Genomic DNA, 20,286 nt, shown 5'->3' with positions numbered 1-20,286 from the left:
TCGGCCTGAAACATTAGGCGCCATTGCTGATCCAGTTCTGGGTGTGTGTGTGTATCTGTGTGTGTGTAGGGTGCAGGCACAGTAGGAGGTGTGGCTGAGAAGAGACCAAGGAAGCAGGACTCATGAGGGAACACCAGCCAGTGTCTCTCCTGAGTCATTTCTTCCCCCTTTCTTGCTTTGGGGGCGGCAACTAGCCATAAATAGATGAGACCCAGCTCAGCTTCTGCTTAACCCCAGGGCTGCCGGCCTCCAGACCTCTCTGTGCCTCCGCACCTGCCAAGACTTGGGGGGAGGGTGTCCTACCCCTAGGAGGTCCCACAGACACATCTCAGACCCCCAACGTTTGGTCTTTTTCTCTAAATGTCTCCTTCTTCCCTGTGTTTCCTAAGCTGGGAACTTCAGAGGTCACTACCTCCTTCTCTTTCTGATTGGTGGGCAAACCTTCCACCTCAGAAGGTGACCCCTGTACCCCTCCGAGCATCCCCTGGTCCCCACTGTCGCACCGCAGCCCTGACTGGCCCGTCCTACGCTCTTGCCAGGTCTTTACTGGTCTTCTAACCTTCAGTCTCCTCTCCTGCCAGTCCATCCTCCAAACAGCTGCTGGTGATTTAATAAAAAGTAAAAATCAATATGCTCTGACAACGTCATTCTCCTGCTCCCAGCCCTTCCCTGGCAGCCCACAGTGGGGTCGGAGAGTCCTAGGGTGGCACAGCAGGCCCCTTGCACCGTCCATTGCACTGTCTGCAGCCAACTCCTCCCCAGTACGCGGGCCAGTCCGTGCCTTCTGTCTCGGCACACGCTGGTTCCTCAGCCCACGGAGACTTGTCTCTCCTTGTCACCTTGGGTGAATGAGAATCCAACTCAGATGTCATCATCCCCTTTGAAAATGTCTGTCTCCCCTCACCTACCATCACATGGCCAGCTTTCGTCTTTTCTGTCTCTCCAGCACTTACACAAGCCTTAATTTTAGCCCTTAAACCATTGCCCCGCAAGGTCCCTTAATTATTTCTCCCTCGAGGCCTTTGCCAGTTCAGGTCCTTTCATCTGAGCATCGTCTCGTACCCTCTCCACCTGCAGCCTCACCTCTCCCTTCTTTTGGGATTTTCCATCCTGTGGCCTATGGTTGGCCCCAGACTTTTCTGCCCCATGTTGTCCACACTGCTTTCCATGTGTGGGTGTGGGATCACCGTGTGGCCTGTGAGCTCCTGAAGGGTGTGGGGTAGAGTTCCTGCCAGGGGGCCCCCGGGAGCTCTGAGTGGTGCTGGGCTCACAGTCAGCACTCAAATACTTCAGGGGGCAAGTTTGAATCTGGGAGAAAAGCGGGAGGGGTAGGGAAAGGGTCTCAGCAGGTGCTGGGTGAGCATTGGCTGCAGCCCCCTGGGACTCTGGCTCAGGAGCAGGGCTGGGGACACGAGGCAAGGCCTGTGCTCGCCTGGCAGCTGTGGGCAGAGCCTGTCCCCAGCAGTGGTGTCGGAGGCAGGGGCTACAGGGTAGCCTCCGGCTCTGACACTGGCCTGTGAGCATGCAGGAGAGAGAGGTTCAGAGCAGGAAGGGCAGAGAGAGCCACAGGAGAGAACCAGAGACAGACACTGAGAGGCCTGGGCAGTCTCCGGGAGTGAGATAGAGATGCAGCGATAGGGGAGGGACAGAGAGAGCCAGAGGAGGAGACAGAGAGGCAGACACAAGAGAGACAGATTCAAAGAGAGAAATGGGGTCATAGAAAGAGAGAGTGAGAGAGAGACAAAGAGAGAGACAAAAAGGGAGAGAGGCAGAGAGGACAGGAAGGGGGTGGGGGGCAAATGTCAGGAGAAAGACACACCTGTGAGTCTAAGATGCCTGAGGCTGCTGCTGCTGCTGCTAAGTCACTTCAGTCGTGTCCGACTCTGCACGACCCCGTAGATGGCAGCCCACCAGGCTCCTCCATCCCTGGGATTCTCCAGGCAAGAACACTGGAGTGGGTTGCCATTTCCTTCTCCAATGCATGAAAGCGAAAAGTGAAAGTGAAGTTGCTCAGTCGTGCCTGACTCTTCGTGACCCCATGGACCACAGCTTACCAGGCTCCTCCGTCCATGAGATTTTCCAGGCAAGAGTACTGGAGTGGGGTGCCATCACCTTCTCCGAGATGCCTGAGGGAAGGGCCATTAATACATGCACACAGGAGCAAGGAGGAAGCCAGGAGGCCACCTGAAGAGACAGGCAAGTCTCAAACCTGATTCTGGGAGGGCCAGGGCAGGCCTGCGGGTGGTAGGAGGAGGTCAGGGCCTGTCTGCTGGGCTCCTCTTCTTGGATGTGAGCTGGGGGTGGAGGGACAGCCAGAAAGTTGGCTGGGTAGAAGGGCTCTTCAGCGTCAGGGGAGAGCCTGGGTCAGGCCTTGGTCACTTCAGGATCCAGAGCTGATCCCCAGGAGCCCCAGGAGAAGGGGCCCCAAACCAGAGAATGACAGATGGCCTAGAAGGGGCCAGAGAAGCTTCACGAGCCTGTCAGGTCAGCAGGGAGAGGAGTCCCTTGGAGCCCCCCACTGGGACAGTGCTCTGAATCTGTGCCCAAACCCCAGGCAGGCTTCCCAGGGCCTTGGCAACCCTTTCCATCATTCCACCACCCAACAACAAGAGCCCACTGGAAGTCCTTCCTGCTGTCTAATTCAGATACCTCCTATTGCAAGTGCAGCCCACTCAACTCCTTAGAAGGTTAAAAAAAAAAAAACAAAAAACCTCCACCGAAATCTGAAATGCCACAGAGGGCTCAGACAAAGACCCCTTTCTGTACAGTTCCACCCCCTCCCACACCTCTCCCCCTCCCCACTCCCTTCCTTACTGCAGGCTAAATTGGCAGTGGAGAGGTTTTGAGTCAACAAATGCAGTGGGCTGGGGAAGGGAGCCCTGAAGGGGATTCCTGTCTGGGAGACATTTGCTGACAGCAGTTACTGTGACAACAAGGAAGGCCGGCTACAGACCCACAGGCAGCCCTGCTGGCCTGCCGCTGCCCGGCCCCACCCAGCTCCCCTCCTCCTGGCCCCAGTGCTCCCTTACTTGGTCCTTCGTTCTGTCTTTACTCAGCAGCCTTTGGACACCCACTGTGTGGCCAAGCCCTGTTTGGCAATTTTGTATTTACTGTCTCATTCAGCCTTCACCATAAATCAGTAAATTACCTACTGTTCTCCTTTAACCGAGTAGAAAGCCGAAACCCAGTACATGGAAGTGACTTGCCCAAGGTCGTGCAGATGGTAGAGCTAGGATTGGAACCTGAGTCTGTCTGGCTTCCCACATCAGCGTGTGGGCCTCAGGCCAGCGTCAAGAAACTGGAGGCCAATCAGTGAGCTCTTTGAAGGCTGAAACTTTACAATCCTTAGCCCTTTGTCCCTAGCACTGTGTCCAGAGCCTGCACACAGTAGGTACTTGGGACCTGCTTGTGGCAAGCCAATAGCCAATGTGCGTGCTCAGTTGTGTATGACTCTTTGCCACCCTATGGACTGTAGCCTGCCAGGTTCCTCTATCCATGGGATTCTCCAGGCAAGAATACTGGAGTGGGTTGCCTTGCCCTCCTCCAAGGACTCTTCCTGGTCCAGGGATCAAACCCACATCTCCTGCACTGCAGGTGGGTTCTTAACCCACTGAGCTTTCATCGGCAAGAATGTTAGCTTACGGAGGGGAGGCTGGGAGTCAGAGAAGGTGGGGGCCCCAGAGGACAGCACCTTTCTACCTGGAAGCAGCTGTGCCTGTATTTGGCTATGCACGCACTCAAGGGCAGTTATAGAATGGCTCCTGTGCGCCAGACAATGTGCTAGAATTTCTGAGCACAAAGATTTAAAAAGTACATTTGTACTTTGCCCTACAGAATGTCTTTGTTTAGCTGGAGACAGACACATAAACGGATGGGGTTAGTGGTGCTGTACAAATCAGTCCTAAGTGCTGTGGGATTCCAGGTGGAGCATGGACCTAACTGTGAAAAGAAAAACAATAAAGCTTTTGTAGGACAATGTAGAAAAATAACTCCACGATTTCAGAGTAGGGCAAGTTTCTTTAAACAATACACAAAAGATAACACCAACTATAAAGATTAATAAATTAGAGTACGTTAAAATCCAGAAGACTTGTCCTTCCAAAGACATCATTAAGAGAGTAAAAAGGGGGACTTCCTTGATGGTCCAGTGGTTAAGACTGCATTTCCATGGCAGGTGGCATGGGTTTAAGCCCTGGTGGGGGAATTAAGATCCCACATGCAAGTAAGATCCTACATGCTGCCAAAAAAAAAAAAAAAAGTGAAAAGGAAAGTCAGAGTGGGAAAAGGATTTTGCAGCACGTACAACCAAGAAGGGCTTCATCTCTCGACTCTGTGAAGAACTCCTATAAATGAGTGTGCAACCCAATGGACAAACTGAACCAAAGAGCTGAACACTTGGAAATCCAAAGCCAAAATATATGACAATGTGCACGATCTGATTAGTAACCAAGGAAACTCTTCATGGTACTTCACTAGAGTACTCAAAAAGATTAGCAACAATGTAAAAATCTGATACAAATAGGTGTTATACAGAGTAAAGTAAGTCAGAAAGAGAAAAATGAATTTCACATATTAATGCACATATATGGAATATGGAAAAATGGTACTGATGAACCTATTTGTAGGGCAGGAGTAGAGATGCAGACATAGAGAACAGACTCTGGATGCAGCGGGGGAAGGAGAGGGTGGGACGAGTTGAGAGAGTAGCATTGACATATATACACAACCATGTATAAAACACAGCCAGTGGGAAGCTGCTGATAGGTAAAGGGAGCTCACACCAGTGTCCTTTGACAACCTAGATGGGTGGGATGGAGTAGCGGGTGGAGGGAGAGGTTCAAGAAGAAGGTGACATATGTATACCTATGACTGATTCCCGGTGTTATATGGCAGAAGCCAACACAATATTGTTTAGCAATTATCCTCCAATTAAAAAATAAAAAAAAAAAGTGTTGGTGAAGATGTGAAACAGGAGTTCTCAGATACATCTTTGGAAGCAGCCCATCAGTAGTCATGTCACAGATATGCACACCCCAAGAGTGGATTCATGGACAGGAATGTTCATGGCAGGCGTTGGTCATGAAGGCCTCAAACCAGAACCAACAGATAGTGTAGATTGGGCAAACTGAATGCAGGGAAGAGAGCCAAGAGCACAGGGAATTCTTCCTGAGGGGCTGGGCTATCTGGAAGGTGATCTCTGATTTAGCTTCTGGAGGATGAAGTTTCCTAGCCAAGGAGAAAGGAGGGAGGGCATTCTAGACATAAAGATCAGCAGATGCACTGGCAGGGGAAAATAAGCAGCTCCCAGGTGGGTGGGGGTGTCAGGGAGAAAAGCAAAAAGGAGAGAGAGTGAGAGCAGAGAGTGGCTGGGACTTGTAGAGCTGAGGCCTTTGAAGGAAGTCTGGCTTAAATACAAAAGTAGGAGAGCGTCGGGAGCTGGGAGCAGTGAGAGAAGAATGGAGACCAGTTAGAGGCTATTGCAAAAGACAGCAAGGACTGGAAATAAAAGAGCATCCGAGGGATGGAAGGGATAAGGTAGACTCGGGAACCATTTCAGAAACAGAATAGAAGATCTGGCAGTGGGGGTGGAGATGGGAGCCAGAGGGAGCTGAGGAGACTTCCCGGTCTCTGGCTTAGGTGGATGGTGACACTAACTGAACATTCAGAGACCGAGGGAGAGTTTGCGGGGAGGAACTAAGAGGCTCAGTTGGGGACATGCTGCTTAGGTGTTGCCTATGGGACAGACAAACATCCAGGACATCAGGACGGGTGGGGACAGAGAGCCACAGGTATCAGAATTATTGGAGCAAGAAGCCATCGGTTAGATGAGAACGTGTGGGATGCAGGAGCAGGGCAAGACTGAAAGAAGTCATCGATGGAGCCCTGGGGACCAAACAGACACACTGGGCAGAGAAGAGGTAAGTGAAAGGGAAAGAGGAGGGCTGATTAGAAACTTCAGAGAGGCCTGCGGTGCCACTGCGTCTGAGAGGAAGTTCACAGGGACTGGGTGGTCTGCGGAATGAAAACTGGGTATTGGAAATAGGCAGGGTCGGGTCTGTGATAAGCAGGGAGACGGAGTAGAAGGAAGTTGGGGGCGTTCTGGTCTGAGGATCTCTGTTTTCTCTGTCAATTATACATGAGGGACCGGGCAGGCCGGAAGCTGAAAGGGTGGCAGAGGTTTAGAACGGGAGCTGACCACCAGGGGCCCAGTGGCCCGAGGGCCAGGCTGACGTCAGGGACCATAAATCCGGAGCGGCACCAGGCTGCACGGTTGGGTGATTTTCCTATGCCTTCTTGTAGCCTGGGAATCCTGATGGGGAAAGCAGATGACTGGAATCCTTCAGGGCTGGGAAAGGCAAGGCGAGGGGGTGTGGGAATCCAGCGTGCCAGCGAGAATGAATGATGTGGCCAATCCTGGGCAGGTCGATGGGGGAGGAAGTCGAGTCAGGAAGGAGCTGACAGCTGGCAGGGTGCCTTGGCCGGAGCTGGCACTCCAGCCTATAGCTGAATGAGCAAGACAGGATGGGAGAACTGGAGAAATCTCCGTGAAAGGAGACCAAGTTTTATAGAGAGAAAGGAAAGAAGTTGTGCCCTGAGAGGGGAAAACGAATTTTAAATTTTATAGGAGCTGTACCAGGCAGTATGAAGGTGGCAGAGGTGGAGAGAAAGTCAATGGAGGTGAGGAAACAGAGGAGCCTACAAGTGAGGGCATGAGGATGTCCATGTGGACATTCAGGTCGCCCAGGATGTTGAGATGCAGAAGAAGACTGTGAACCAGCTGCCCAAGTCCTCACAAGATGACAGGGGACTTCTGGATGGATAGGTAATATTGGCCAGGTTGAGTCAGGGTTATCCTGGCTGGGTCGTGGGAAGCTGGAGGTCTGATTTCCAGTCGGAGAGAAAATATAATGGATGGACTGAGGTGGCAGAGGGAGGTGGGAGAATGCTGACTCCCCAGCTTGGCCAGGAGCCACCTCCTGCAGGCTCACCCCATCCCTTTCCTCTGGGCCTTCATTGTCCTTTGAACCTGAAAGACTGCACTTAACCCTTGAGTATGCACAACCCTGATAGTACTTGCTTTTCTCCCTCAAGCATCACAGGATAGGACTTTACCTCTTTTAAAAAATTATCTATTTGACTGTGCAGGGTCTTTGTGGCTTCGCACGGGCTTTTCTAGTTTTGGGTTGTGGACTTTTCATTGCAGTGACTTCTCTTGTTGCAGAGCTCAGGCTCCAGAGCGCGGGCTCAGTAGTCATGGCGCATGGGTTTAGTTGCCCGAGGCTTGTGGAATCTTCCTGCACCATTGATCAAACCCATGTCCCCTGCAGTGGCAGGCAGATTCTTAACCACTGGACCATCAGGGAAGTCCTGGACTTTACATCTTGAATGGACTGTGGCCCCTATTATAGACCGTGGACCCCATATATCCTGGCCTGGGGGCCTGGACTGCAGCTTGGGCGAGCGAAAGTGTGGGGCTGTTCTGGGTCAAACCACATCATCCTCTGGCCTTCTCTCTCTCTCCCCATCCTTCTGGGTCACACAGAGTTTTTCTACCCTTGACTCCCACAAGGAACATTGAGCCAATATGAAGAGATGCTATACATGATGGTCTCCCATATCATGGTGACTCATTTGTCTGAGGTACCTCATCCCCCTCACCCACCACCAAAATCCTTCAAGGCCTAGCCAAGGAGGTGTCACCTCCGTTCTGAGTTTCCTTCTCAATAGCAATTCGATAGCAAGATTCTTGGTCCTTTCATTTGGCATTTGTTTTCACCAGTCTTAAAACTGGTTGCTAAGGGTGTGTAGGTAAGGTCTCTGAAGTGACCATGGGGACAAATAAGACACAATCTTTGTGAGGAGGAGCTTGCATTCTGGTCATACTGTCCATGAATTCCAATTGATTTCTATATCCGAAGGGCTAGGACTTGCAAAATGAAGGCCAGTGGATCCCCAGGGAGATGGGGTGGGAATTACCCTGAGACTACCTGGAGAACCTGGCAAGGTGACAGAGGCCATGCCCAAGGATCTTGATGTAGCAGATGTTGGGGGGTGGGGTGGGAGGAAGTTTGGAGGAGGGGTCAGGAATTCTGGATATTTAGAAATTTCAGCTAGTTCTGAAGTTTTCTTCTAGTTGAGAACCACCATTGGGGAAATAAAGTTGAGCACATTGGAGACTAACAAAATTAAAAGGGGCCAAGTGAACTCAGACTTACCACATAATGGTCATACAAGTGACAGTCATTTATGAACCCTGCTTATCATCAAAACTCATCACTGTGAGGTGCATGTCAAGTGGGCATGTCACCAAAAAGTTCTCTTTTTTTTGGTAGGTGACTTATAGTTTATAACTCTAAACTCCTCAGGACTTGCCAGACTGCTCTTGCTCAAGGCACCAAGTGCTAATAACAATCTCTCTCTCACCACCACCGCCCCCCTTGCCCTGGCCCATCTTTGGATCTTTTGACTTCCAAAGCAAGGTTCCCAGATAGAAAACTATCGCATACTGAGCACCTTCATATGCCAGGTAGGCTTTCCTGGTGGCTCAGTAGTAAAGAATCTGCCCGCCAATGCAGGAGACGTGGGTTCGATCCTTGGGTTGGGACTACCCTCTCCAGAATTCTTGCCTGGACATCCAATGAACAGAGGAGCCTGGCAGGCTACAATCCATGGTGTCACAAAGAGTCAGACATGACTTAGTGAGTAAATAACAACATATGCCAGGCACTTGAAGTGTTTATCTCACTTAACCCCCTAAACTTTCTTATGTTGGAGAACAGTGTGAAGAAAAATGGTTCAGAGCAGTAACCTCTGCTGACACAGGTTCAAGTTGTCCTGTAGCTCATTAGGACAAACTTGGGACAGTCTCTTAACCTCTGAAGCCTCAGTGTCCTTATCTGTAAAATGAGGTTAAGATGATTTGTCTTATCAGGAATGTGGTAATATTTATTGCCACCATCCTCATTTTATAGACTAACAAACTAAAGCCCAGTTGTAAACAGTTGTAGGTATTTGTACTCAGGTCTGCTGGATGGTCCAGGTTCTTTCCTCCACCACTCTACCACCAGGCAGCGTGGCATTGGTGAGAGGAGTGTGTGCTATGGGGGGGCTCCTGGCAGGGGCTGGGGGTCTCCCTGGGGGCTGGGGGTGGGGAAGAGCACCTGTGGCCATTAGGAATGGCTTTTATGAGCCTGTTCCACCAACTGGCTCCCTCCCCCAGGTCTGCAGCACATTGAAGCTCTTCCTGTTTGCTCCCAAGCAGATGGTGCTGGAATCTCTCTACACCAACTCCCATTCATAAATCACGGCCTTTCCCCTGGTCCTGGAGCAACCATTCTAATTAGAGTGGGGGAGGTGTGCGTGCAGGGGTGTGTGTGAGTGAGTGTGTGTGAAGAGACAGAGACCTCTGGCCAGGAGACCCCCTCGTCTTCCCCCGGGGGCTAGAGCCCCTTCCCTCAGCAGCTCCCCCTTCTTTACAGAGGGAAGTCTGCGGGTCCCAAGCCTGAGGAGGGAGGCCCTGTGGGAGTGTTTCCTGCTTCACATGGCACTACCCCCACCCCCACCCACCAGAAGAGAACATGGGACCAGGTAGCCGTTCCTAACCCCACATTTTCTGGCCCTGGTTTCGCTGCATGGTGGTATAGGATAGAAGGGTGGGTGGGGGATGTTAACAGAGCCCCTAGTGTGTCCCTGGAACCCTGATGAGTACCTGAGCAGCTGTAAGGGGAGGGGATTGGAGATAGGGCTGGGGAGCTGCTCCCAGGGGGGTCGGCTCTTATCTGCAGAAGGTGAGAGTCCAGTGAGTGGAGGGGTGGGGAAGAGAATGACAAGTTTGAGGGAAGCCAGGCTGGGGACCCTTACTAGGCACCTCGCCTCAGACCCCAGAGCTCCTGGGTCCCTTATCTCAGGCCTGCTGGGCTGCGTGTGCCAACTTTGTGTCCATACATGTTTACGCACTCCAGTGCATGAATGACTTTGGACTCAGATGGATCTGGGGGTGTTGTGCTTGTAAACTGTAAATCATTCTACATACTTTAAAAAAAATTATTTATTTATTTGGCTGTGCCGGGTCTTAGTTGCAGCATGCGGGATCTTTAGTTGTGGCATGTGGGATCTAGTTCTCTGACCAGGATCTAGTTCTCTCAACCTAAGCACCCTGCATTGCGACCCTGGAGTCTTAGCCATGAGACCACCAGGGAAGTCTCTGCCTTGTTCCTACTTGTGAAGGAGTGTGAATGGGCTCTTGTGGGTGGTGGTGGGGGATTGACTGTGGGTTTGGGTGTATGTGAGAGGATCTTGGGGCATTTAGGGTGGGAGTGGGGGGCTGGGTGTTGGAGTCTGGGTGAGCAGGTATGAGCAGGTACTACTTACAGCTGTTGCTTGTCTGTGACTGCCTGACTATGTTCGGGACACGTGATGCCGCACACCTGAGTGTACCTGTTCCCTCTGCCCCTAGCAGTTCACTATTCGGGGACGCAGGAGGGGACGAGAGTGGCTTCCCCAGGGGCAAGCCAGGAGGGGGTGCCTAGTCACCCAATACCCCCACCTACGGACAGTGGCCACTCTGGGGGGTCACGGCTGACCCTCTGTCTCCCTCCTCCTGAAAATGGGCTTCTGCCTGGGACCCTTCTCCAGGCGGGTCTACTTTGCAGGGGGCCTTCCTTTTTCTTCCCCTGCTCCCAGAGAAGTCTGAGGCTCTCTCTGAGACCTATGTCCCCTCACCCGTCTCTGGTCCTCACCCCCATATCAGGTGGCACCCTGGGGGAGTGGGGTGCTACTGAGAGGGAACCCTCATTTCCCCTGCCTTTCCCTCCCATGCTTGCCTTCAGCACTTCCGTGAGCACCTCTGAGCTGTCCTGGGGCAAGAACCCTTGCATTAAATACAAGCTTCACACGTGCCACTTGCAAGCACTCGCGAGTCCAGTGTCTCCAGTCACCGGACTAAGTCTCAGTTTCTTCATCTGCAGAATGGATATTAAATTACCTGCCCTGCCTACCTTGAAGGGTTATTGTGAAGCTCATGGGAGGTAATGCTTATGAAAGTAGCTAGAGATGATGAAAGACTGTACACGTGGCCGCTATTATTACTTCTGGGTTGTCTTTTAACTCACCAACACTAAATCCATTTCACAAATAGAGAGACTGAGCCCTGGAGAGACTTACCCTGTGTTGCTCCTGCGGCTTTTTGCCAGGATCCCGGCCCCTGGTCCCCACCCCTCACTTCCCTGCTGGTTGACCCTGGGGTCAACCCTGGGTCAGGAAGATCCTCTGGAAAAGGGAATGGCAACCCACTCCAGTATTCTTGCCTGGAGAATTCCATGGACAGAGGAGCCTGGGATCACAGAGTCGGATACGACTAAGCAGCTAAGAGTTTCACTTTGGCCCCTGGTCCCCACCCCTCGTTCCTGGTCCATTAGCAAAGGAGAGCCCAGAATTTTGCTACCCCTTCTTCCTCCACCAGCGCATCTTACCTGCTTTGAAAACTTTTAAGCATCCTTCAGGCAATGATGTAGAGGGTGCCTCTGCTGGGAAGACTTCCCTGATCCTGAGCAGAACAGGAGTCCTGCTTCCCGGATCTCTGAGCACACCTCCTGGCAGCTCTTATCAGGCTGCTCTGTAATTGTTTGTTTTTCCAACACTGTTTCACAATTACCGTGCAGTTTACAAACACTGAGAGCGCAGTGTGATCCAGCTACTGCAGCTACTGCTGAGGTGCCGCCCAGGTGTTAGTTCCTGTGGGGCCAGCCCTTCCGAGGCCACCCCCTACGCCAGCTCTTACCTGTGACCGCCCCCACCCCAGGGCTCAACCCAGAACCTGGCTCCAGGAGGCGCTTGGTAAACGGTGACTGACTGAAAACAAATCACCACGAATGAGGGAAGGAGTGGAGTTTCTGGGAACAAGACAGAGGGAAAGAGATGCTTCTCGTTAACATCTCTTCATAAAAGCCAGCAAGTTCCTACATCCAGCTGGTGTCTGAATTGGGACCAATCATAAAACAGGGAGGCCCCTGAGGCTGAGGGCAGCTGGCTGGCCAGTGGGCTTTATAGGGCAATTTTATGGACTCAGCTGAGATGTGGTGATGAGAAGCCAAACTTTAAACATCCTCTTAAAGTTTGCTTTCACTCCCTCAGGCCCCTGAGCTGAACAGAATTGAGGAGAAGGCCTAGTGAGGAGGTGCCAGCGAGAGGGGTGATGAGGGCAGCATTATCCACATGGACCAAAAGGAAGTAGACAGGAAGTGCAGCAGGAAGGGTATAAGTTAGATTTGAGGAAGGACTTCTTTCTGCACTGGGATGTGGCAGGGAGTTACAGAGAGGGGAGCAGTTGGACCGAAGCACCCCATTACTCCATTACTTAACTAGGTTGTGTCATGTTTATTTCCAGTAGCCTCTGCTGTCTTGTTTGCCAGGTTGAGGGATGGCTGGAGGGGACTACCACTTCTGTTCCCTGTCTCATTCTGCTTTTTCCTATCTCTCCTGCTCTTGGCCAGGAAGAAGCCTCCAAGAGGGAAAGAGTAAGAGGAGCTGAGGTGAGTACCAGGATCTGCTCTGCAGCAGACCATGGAGGCCAAGTGCTCACAGGCCTGAGGGTGCTGGCCTTCACTGGGCTCCCAGCTCCATCCCAACTCCTGCACTGGAGCCCATGCTGCAGGCTTGGGAGGATGGTTTTAACAATCTTCACAAGCCTGCAGGGAGCCGTTAGCGTCTTACAGACCAAAGGCCCTGTGCCGAGGGGTCCTGGGCTCATCGGAGCTTCCCCAGCTGACCAAGTTCTCGAACCCAGGGCTGTCTGACTCCAGCCCAGGGCAGGTTCTTGTTGTTGTCGTTTTGTCATGTTCAGCTCTTTGCAACCCCATGGACTGTAGCACGCCAGGCTTCCCTATCCACCACCATCTCCAGGAGTTTGCTCAAATTCATGTCCATTGAGCTGGTGATGCCATTCAGCCATCTCACCCCCATCTCACCCCATCCAACCTTTCGCCCCCTTCTCCTTCTACCCTCAGTCTTTTGGGTGGGTTCTAGGTCCTGAGAATGCTGGGCTTCCTCCCTCTGGACAGGTAGAGTTCTGGCCTGGCCTCCATGAGCTCAAGTCGCTGGGATGCTCTGAGGCTGGTGTCCTCATGGCCGGCCGGCAGCAGATCCCTCTGGGTCCTCTGGGCCCGGGGCCAGCCTGGGCCTGCTTTCTGAAACTGGGCTTGTGGCCGGCCTGTCTGCCGAGAGGATTGACGACTATGCTCTCGGGGAATGGAGATGTCAGAGCCCAATTAAGGCTTTTCAACTCGGGCCAGAGTCCTCAGCCACAGAGAGGGTGTCCTTTGCCTTGGGGGCTGCAGTGCACACTCTAGAAACCTCTGGTCCAGCTCCTGCCGGCCAAGAACAGTCAAGGTCAGGAGGGGCAGTGGCCCTGCAGCCCCACCCTAGCCTCTGGGGCCTGAGTCCTTCAGGGGCTGGAGGGACAAGGGAAGTGGGAACAGTGTTCTGCAAGGCCCCACCCCACCCATACCAGCTGTGAGTGGCCGGGGGAGGGGGTGTGGGGCGCAGAATGGGCTGGGTGGAGATGGGGGTCCTGATCCCTGGGCTTGGTCTCTGGGTGAGTACTACCCAGCCCCTTCTGACTCCCTAGGGCAGGGGAAGTGAGAAAGAAGGAAAGAGAAGGAGCACCTATCACATGCCAGGAGCTTTACATACATTAGCACATTTACTGCACCCCAGCCCCCACAAAGCCCGAAGGGAGGATTATTATCCTCATTTTACAGGTGACAGAAACAAAGTTCAGAGAGGTTATATATCTCACTCAGGCCCACACAGCCCCCAGACTGTGGAGCTGGGATTCAAACCCAGGGCTGCCTAACTGCCAGCAAGGCTCGTATGCTCTGGGACAGGGTGAGTGGCCCACTTTCCAGAGGCCCCAGGACTGGGGCATTCCCAGGCACGCTCCATGTGTGCATCTGGCCTCTGGGGGCCCAGGCCTCCCAACTCTCACAAACACCCTTCAGACGTTTCCGGATACTTCCCACCCCTGCTCTGGGGTCTTTGGGAAAACGGGTTGCCTTTGAAGGGGCCCCCCCAGGCCCATCAGCATCTCTACTATTTCACACTTTCCCTTCAGGATCATCAGATGAGGAACAGCTGGGCCCGCAGATTTATTAGGGTTTTGCAAGTGATTCCATCCGCTCTTCCAGCTAAGCTCCACCCCACTCCTATTAGCAGCCTCTGGAAAGCGAAGGGAGTTCCTGTTTCGGTGCCCCAAACCGCTTAGCTGGGGTGAGTTTTTGCCTCTCCCACTCCTCACAGCAATCGGGATCCAGCCATGCATCTCCCCAGAAACACCAGAGACAAAGAGGAAGAAAAAGAGAGAAAGAAGAGTGAGACAGAGAAAGAGTGTGTTTCACCCTTCCATTTGAGAAAAACAAAGCACAGAAAACCTCTGGCAGGAGGGAACGAAGACCCAGGTGTCCCTCTGGTGCTATCAACCTGTGTGGCTGGAGGCTCTGTAGGCCTCAGTTTCCATGTTTGTAAAATGGGGGATCTACCCTGAGTACCTCTCAGAGGGGAGGTGAGCAGCAGAGCCAGCGCCCTGCATTCAGGCACGGTTCGGTAGATCTGCTGATGTGGGAGCCCCCCTAGAGGGCCCACTTTCCCCATTTGTTCTTCAGGGGTCACTCTCTGACCTGCACTGGTGTGACATGCCTATGAAGAAGCTTGTGATGGGCATGTGACATCAGGAGAACCAAAGGGAGGAGGCATGGGAAGCAGTGGGCACTGGCCACAGTGTGAACGTTCATTGCCAGACAAGAAACACAAGGCCCTAGCCACTTCAGGGGTCAGATTTGCATGTGGGACCAGTTGTTACAGGTGCCACTTGTAAAAACTGGGTAAAACCCTCAGGGAGTAGAGCTGAGGGCCCAGACTGATGATACTATTTTAGTAATGAATCATTTATTAATCATTCTAATTAGTAAACAGAATATATTAATATTTGGTTAACTATTAAAGTACTAATGATGGTACTTACAAGAATGATTATGACCGTCATTGTAATAATGCTGGGCTGAAGGAATTTTTTTTTTTTTCCCAACAGACAAATCAGAAAGCAACTGAGGTATACAACTGTGACTGCAGGACCAGTGTGTAATGACAACAAAAAATAAGCCTGCATGTGTCCAAATAAGTATTCAGGTGTCAAAATGCCAACGGTCACCCTTGACCACCAAGCTTGGCCGAAGGGCTCCATTACAAAGAGGTTTTGTGCAGTGATGTCCTGGCTATCAGAGTTGGCACAGGCGAGGGCAGTAAGGCAGCCTGGGCCTGAAGAGGGCTGACTTTGCCTGGAAACTTGACAGTGGACACTGGGAGATGCTGGCTGCTGGAGCTCAGGGGAGTAAAGCCAGCCAGCATAGTGACCAAAGGGAGCAGAAGTACCAGCCAGCAAAGGGTGATGTGATGAGAGATGGTGGGGGGAGGGGTGGTGAGGAGCACGCTGAGAATTGGCAGCAGAAAAGCTCTCATGAACGCTGTGCCAATCCTGCAGCCAAGCATTGCAATATAATCACCAGGTATTAAGAAAATAGATATGATGGGAATTCCCTGGCAGTCCAGTGGTCAGGACTCGGCGCTTTCACTGCCGCGGGCCCAGGTTCAATCCCTGGTCAGGAACTAAAAAAAGAAAAAGAAAATAGAAATGGGGTCTTCAGGCAACTGGTGACACAGGCAGATGAAGAAGACAGAAACTGACAACAAAGAGAGATGACTGAAGTCCAGGGGCAGTGTAAGGCTCACCTACCTCTGCCTGGAGGAGCAGGGATGGGCCGCTAGAACCAGAAAGACAACCATGCCTTACACCTGTAATTAGGCAAAATGCTTACTTTAGTTGTAAGCATAAGGTTGTAGTCAACTCTTTCTGTGATTTGGCTATTTACCAGGAATTCAGTAATTTCTTTCTTTTAAAGTCCCCACTTAAGAACTTCAGTGGTGATGGACCTGCCTAAACTCCCAGTGTCCAGGCCGAGCCACTCACATTGTAGAGCCCAGAAAGGGACATCCTGACTGATTGAACCTGCCCCGGGAACCTTGCCAAGTTCAGAATTCTCCCTACAGGGGTGAGCAACCCTATTTATAAAGATGTGGGAGAAGCCATGCTGTCTCCCAGATTGGCAGAAAAGCAGGGTCACCGTACAGAATTGGATAGTGATCCAGTCAAGAACAGACTCATTGTGTTGATGGGCTGGGAGATAATCATGGGAGAGGAAAGTGTGGGGCAGTGGCCTTTGATTCCCCTCTGGAGAAGGCCTTCAGGAGTTACTAAATCTTCTTTGACTTCTTCGAGGATCCAGTTTGTCCCGACCCTTAATCAACTAGAAGTGGCCGTCCTTTTGGATACATGCGAGGGAAGCTCCAGCTAGCCTGGACTGGAAATAGCACCGCATTTTCAATACTCAGCCATTTCCTTTTGAGGGGAGGGTCTGGTGTTGGGGCTCACACTGTCCTTGGACTGAATCCCTAGAAACCTAATGGAAGGCCTCACACTGTCTTTTTGTAATCATGCCCACCATTTGGTGTTGGAAGGAAGTTGAATGTATTGAAGAGTCAGCCATTCTGTGCCGTAAAATAGGAAAATTCCAGCAACCTAAAAATCTCATGAGGCCCCAAGGCTTTCAGGGAGTTCTAGTGGCGGCCAGCTTGCCATGGGGCTGTGCACACAGTAGGTTCTCATGAGCACTCTTGCCCTCTCCTTCCTCTTGGGGTAGGCCCCAAGCACTTAAGGTTATTATAACAGGTCAAGTCTCACTCACCAATTTGTTTAACCTCACACCATGTTGGATATAAATTCCTTAATCTAAATAACGGTCACTCATTTTCCCCCTGCCCTGAAACAACAGGCATTTCATTCACTCCAGCTGGCAGCGCCTGGCAGACTGGCCAACTGACTCTTATGTATGGGCTGAAACGTGCTGCGGCTTGTCCCTGCTCCATCTCTCCTCCTCCTCAGCTTTTCTACAAGCCACATGCAAAAATCTGCCCCATTACTCGATTATCACATTTCATATGAAATTAGGTATTGCAGGTCTCATGTTATTCACTTAGCTTGGCGCAGACTAAGGGCATGACTCAGAGGCACTCCCAGTTTCACCTCCTTCCAGCCATGGCTCCTCCTTTATCCTGACCCCTGGGATACCCTGTCCTGCCAGGACACCCTTCTTCCTCCTGAGGCTTCTGTTAAACCACACTCTCAGGCCCCTTAACAGGACAGAGCATTTCCGACCAGCTTCAGTTCTACCCTTTTGAACCCTGACCCACCAGTGTCTCCTGGAAATACCCAGATGAATGATCTCCATTTGCCTCCCTGATGGTGTGGCCTGCAGCCTTGCAGACCAGCTCTGTGCTTACCTCGGCCCTGGCGGCTTTTTCATTCTTCTCCCTGTCACTAGACTAATGGTTTCTCTAAAAAGCTCCAGCCCTCCAGGCTGCAGTGTCAGCAGCTCTGGGTGGCCCAGCATACACTTCCTCCAGGTACACGTGAGCGTGCTAAAAATCCTGGTCCCACCCACACACCCTGGCCTGGTAGCTTCCCCCGTTCCACTTTGCAGCCTTCACATTCTCAACTCCCACGTTTACATTTCATCAGAGTCAACCTCAGGCTCTCTGTGATCCCCTCATCAATCCACAGTGATGTTTTTGGCTATACCCCCTGCCCCTGGAAATAATTTCCCACCATTCCAGGGGCAGACACACATGGACCTCCTTTTCTTCCTGGCTCACTTTCCCTACTGTGCCCAACTGTCTCCAGAGCTGTCAGGAAATGCATTTGGGTTTTATTTGCTTATTCAGCAAGGTTGTCTGAGTACCTACTATGCATATGACCAGATCTTTTACCTTCAGGATTTATAACCTAGAAGAAGAGGTGAAGAAAAAAAAATACAACTAGTAATAACATGAGAGAAAGTGCCTCTTATAAGACAGGGAGAGGAAAGCAGGACACTAGTGAGACTTAATCTCCATATCCACTCTGGGAATTCTGGCTTTTCATGTCTGAATGCCAAGAACCCCATGGAAACAGTGTAAAGGACTTGGGTCTGATGATTGAATCTCAGGAGACTCAGTGAAGGCTCTTAAAGAATGAATCCGTTGTCCTTTTGCCGTCCACCTGAAACTATCACAACATTGTTAATCATCTATACTTCAATATAAAGTAAAAAGTTAAAAAGAAAAAAAAAAAGGTTCTGTCCTGTGGACCCAGAATTCACCTTTAGCTAGAAGAGAGTGAAGGAATCCAGGTTGAACGATCCGGGTTGCCTTTTATAACAGTGAGCTGAATCAGCTTCCTAAAAAAGGCTTCCCTTAATTTGGGGGTTCCCTTTGGCAATAGGCCCTCTTAATTGCTTTAAAATTCACATGACTGTTTGAAGCAAAATTATAACATTGTCTTGTGGGTTTTATAATATATGTAGATGAAATACATATGATAACTGTAGCATAAGGAATGGGGGTAGGAGGTAATAAACCTCTGTGGTTGTGAGGTTTCTACATTTTACTTGAAATAGTAACTCTAAGTGGACTGTGAAAAGTTAAGGATGTATGTTGTAATCCCTGGGGCAATCATTAAAAAATTAATGCAAAGAAGTATGGCTACAAATCCAATAGATATATTTATATGGAATTCTAAAAATCCAAAAGAAGGCAGGGAAGGAGGAACAAAGAAATAGAAAACAGAGGGGGCAAATGAAACTAAAGTCAACCATATCAATAATTACATTAAATGTTAATGGGCTAAACATTGCAATTAAAAGGCAGAGATTGTCAGAATAGATTTTTTGTAAAAAAGACCTAACTATTTGCAGTGTGCAAGAGAAGTATTTTAAAGTCACAGATAAGTTTTAAATAATGGATGAAAAATTATAAACATTCAAAAGCTGGAGAGACTATCTCACCAGATAAAACAAGACTTGAAGACAAACGGTATTACCAGAGATAAAGGCGGACATTTTATAATGGTAGAAGGGTTGATTCATCAGGAAGGGAAAATGCTCATAACCATGTATGCAACATATAACAGTGCTTCAAACACATGAAGCAAAAACTGACAGATTTAAAGGGAGAAATAGATAATATTGATCCTACTAATATAATCAGAGATGGAGATTTCATCAGTGAAAATGGACTTTCATCTCCAGGACAAATGGGTTTGGGAGGTTAGCCCCCTAAACAAGTGCTGGTCTGTGAGCTGTGGTGAGATACATCAAAGAAGAAGCCAGGAGGGAGCCAAGTAGCCATTCAACAAAACCTGGAGAGATTCTTCGAGGCTGACACATTGATGGCCCCAGGTGATTTTCATGGACAGCCTACAGCTCTGCTCTCCCCTGAGATGGGGAGGCAGTTGCTGAGGGTGTTGAAGCTGGTTCTGAAGATAGGGGTGATAAAGCCCAAGTGGCAAGGGTTACTTCTGTGGGCTGTTCTGGAACAGGATGCCAAGTTGTGGAGTGGAAAGCAACAGTGAAGGCCAAAGAGAGCTTCCCGCAGTTCATTATTAGCAGCTCAGGATTCCTTTATAATAAACCTGATGAGGAGACTCAGGTGTCAACAATCACAACAAAAGCTAACCTTTCCCTTAATCATCGCCAAGACTGATGGGGTCTGAAGAAGCAAGAGGCAGCCCAATGGTTATCAAAGTTGAGTGTGCAGCAGAATCACCCAGAGGGCTTGTTAAAACAGAATGCTGGGCCCCATGCCCAGAATTTCTGATTCAGCAGGTTATGAGGTGGGATCAGATGCTGACACTGCTGGTCTGGAGATACACTTGGAGAACCACTAAGGTAAACAAGTGCCAAGGGGATCCAGAAGAGGGGAGTCTTTTATGATATACTGAGTCAGTGTGGAAGGTCATAGGTTGGGGGTCAGTGTGAGGGACATGCCAAGTAGAGGAGACAGAAAAAAATAAGGTTCATTTATGGGGCTGAACTATAATGTCCATATAAGGAGTGGAGCAGGAAAGCCTGGTGAGTTGCACCAGAACCCAAATCAGTTCAGTTCAGTCGCTCAGTCGTGTCCGACTCTTTGCGACCCCATGAATCACAGCACGCCAGGCCTCCCTGTCCATCACAAACTCCCACAGTTTACTCAAACTCATGCCCATCAAGTCGGTGATACCATCCAGCCATCTCATCCTCTGTTGTTCCCTTCTCCTCCTGCCCCCAATCCCTCCCAGCATCAGGGTCTTTTCCAACGAGTCAACTCTTCACATGAGGTGGCCAAAGTATTGGAGTTTCAGCTTCAGCATCAGTCCTTCCA

This window comes from Cervus canadensis, chromosome 7 (assembly GCF_019320065.1).
Source record: "Cervus canadensis isolate Bull #8, Minnesota chromosome 7, ASM1932006v1, whole genome shotgun sequence".
NCBI classification, from domain to species: Eukaryota; Metazoa; Chordata; class Mammalia; order Artiodactyla; family Cervidae; genus Cervus; species Cervus canadensis.
The sequence above is the reverse complement of the archived record's forward strand: the minus strand, read 5'-3'. Positions refer to the sequence as shown.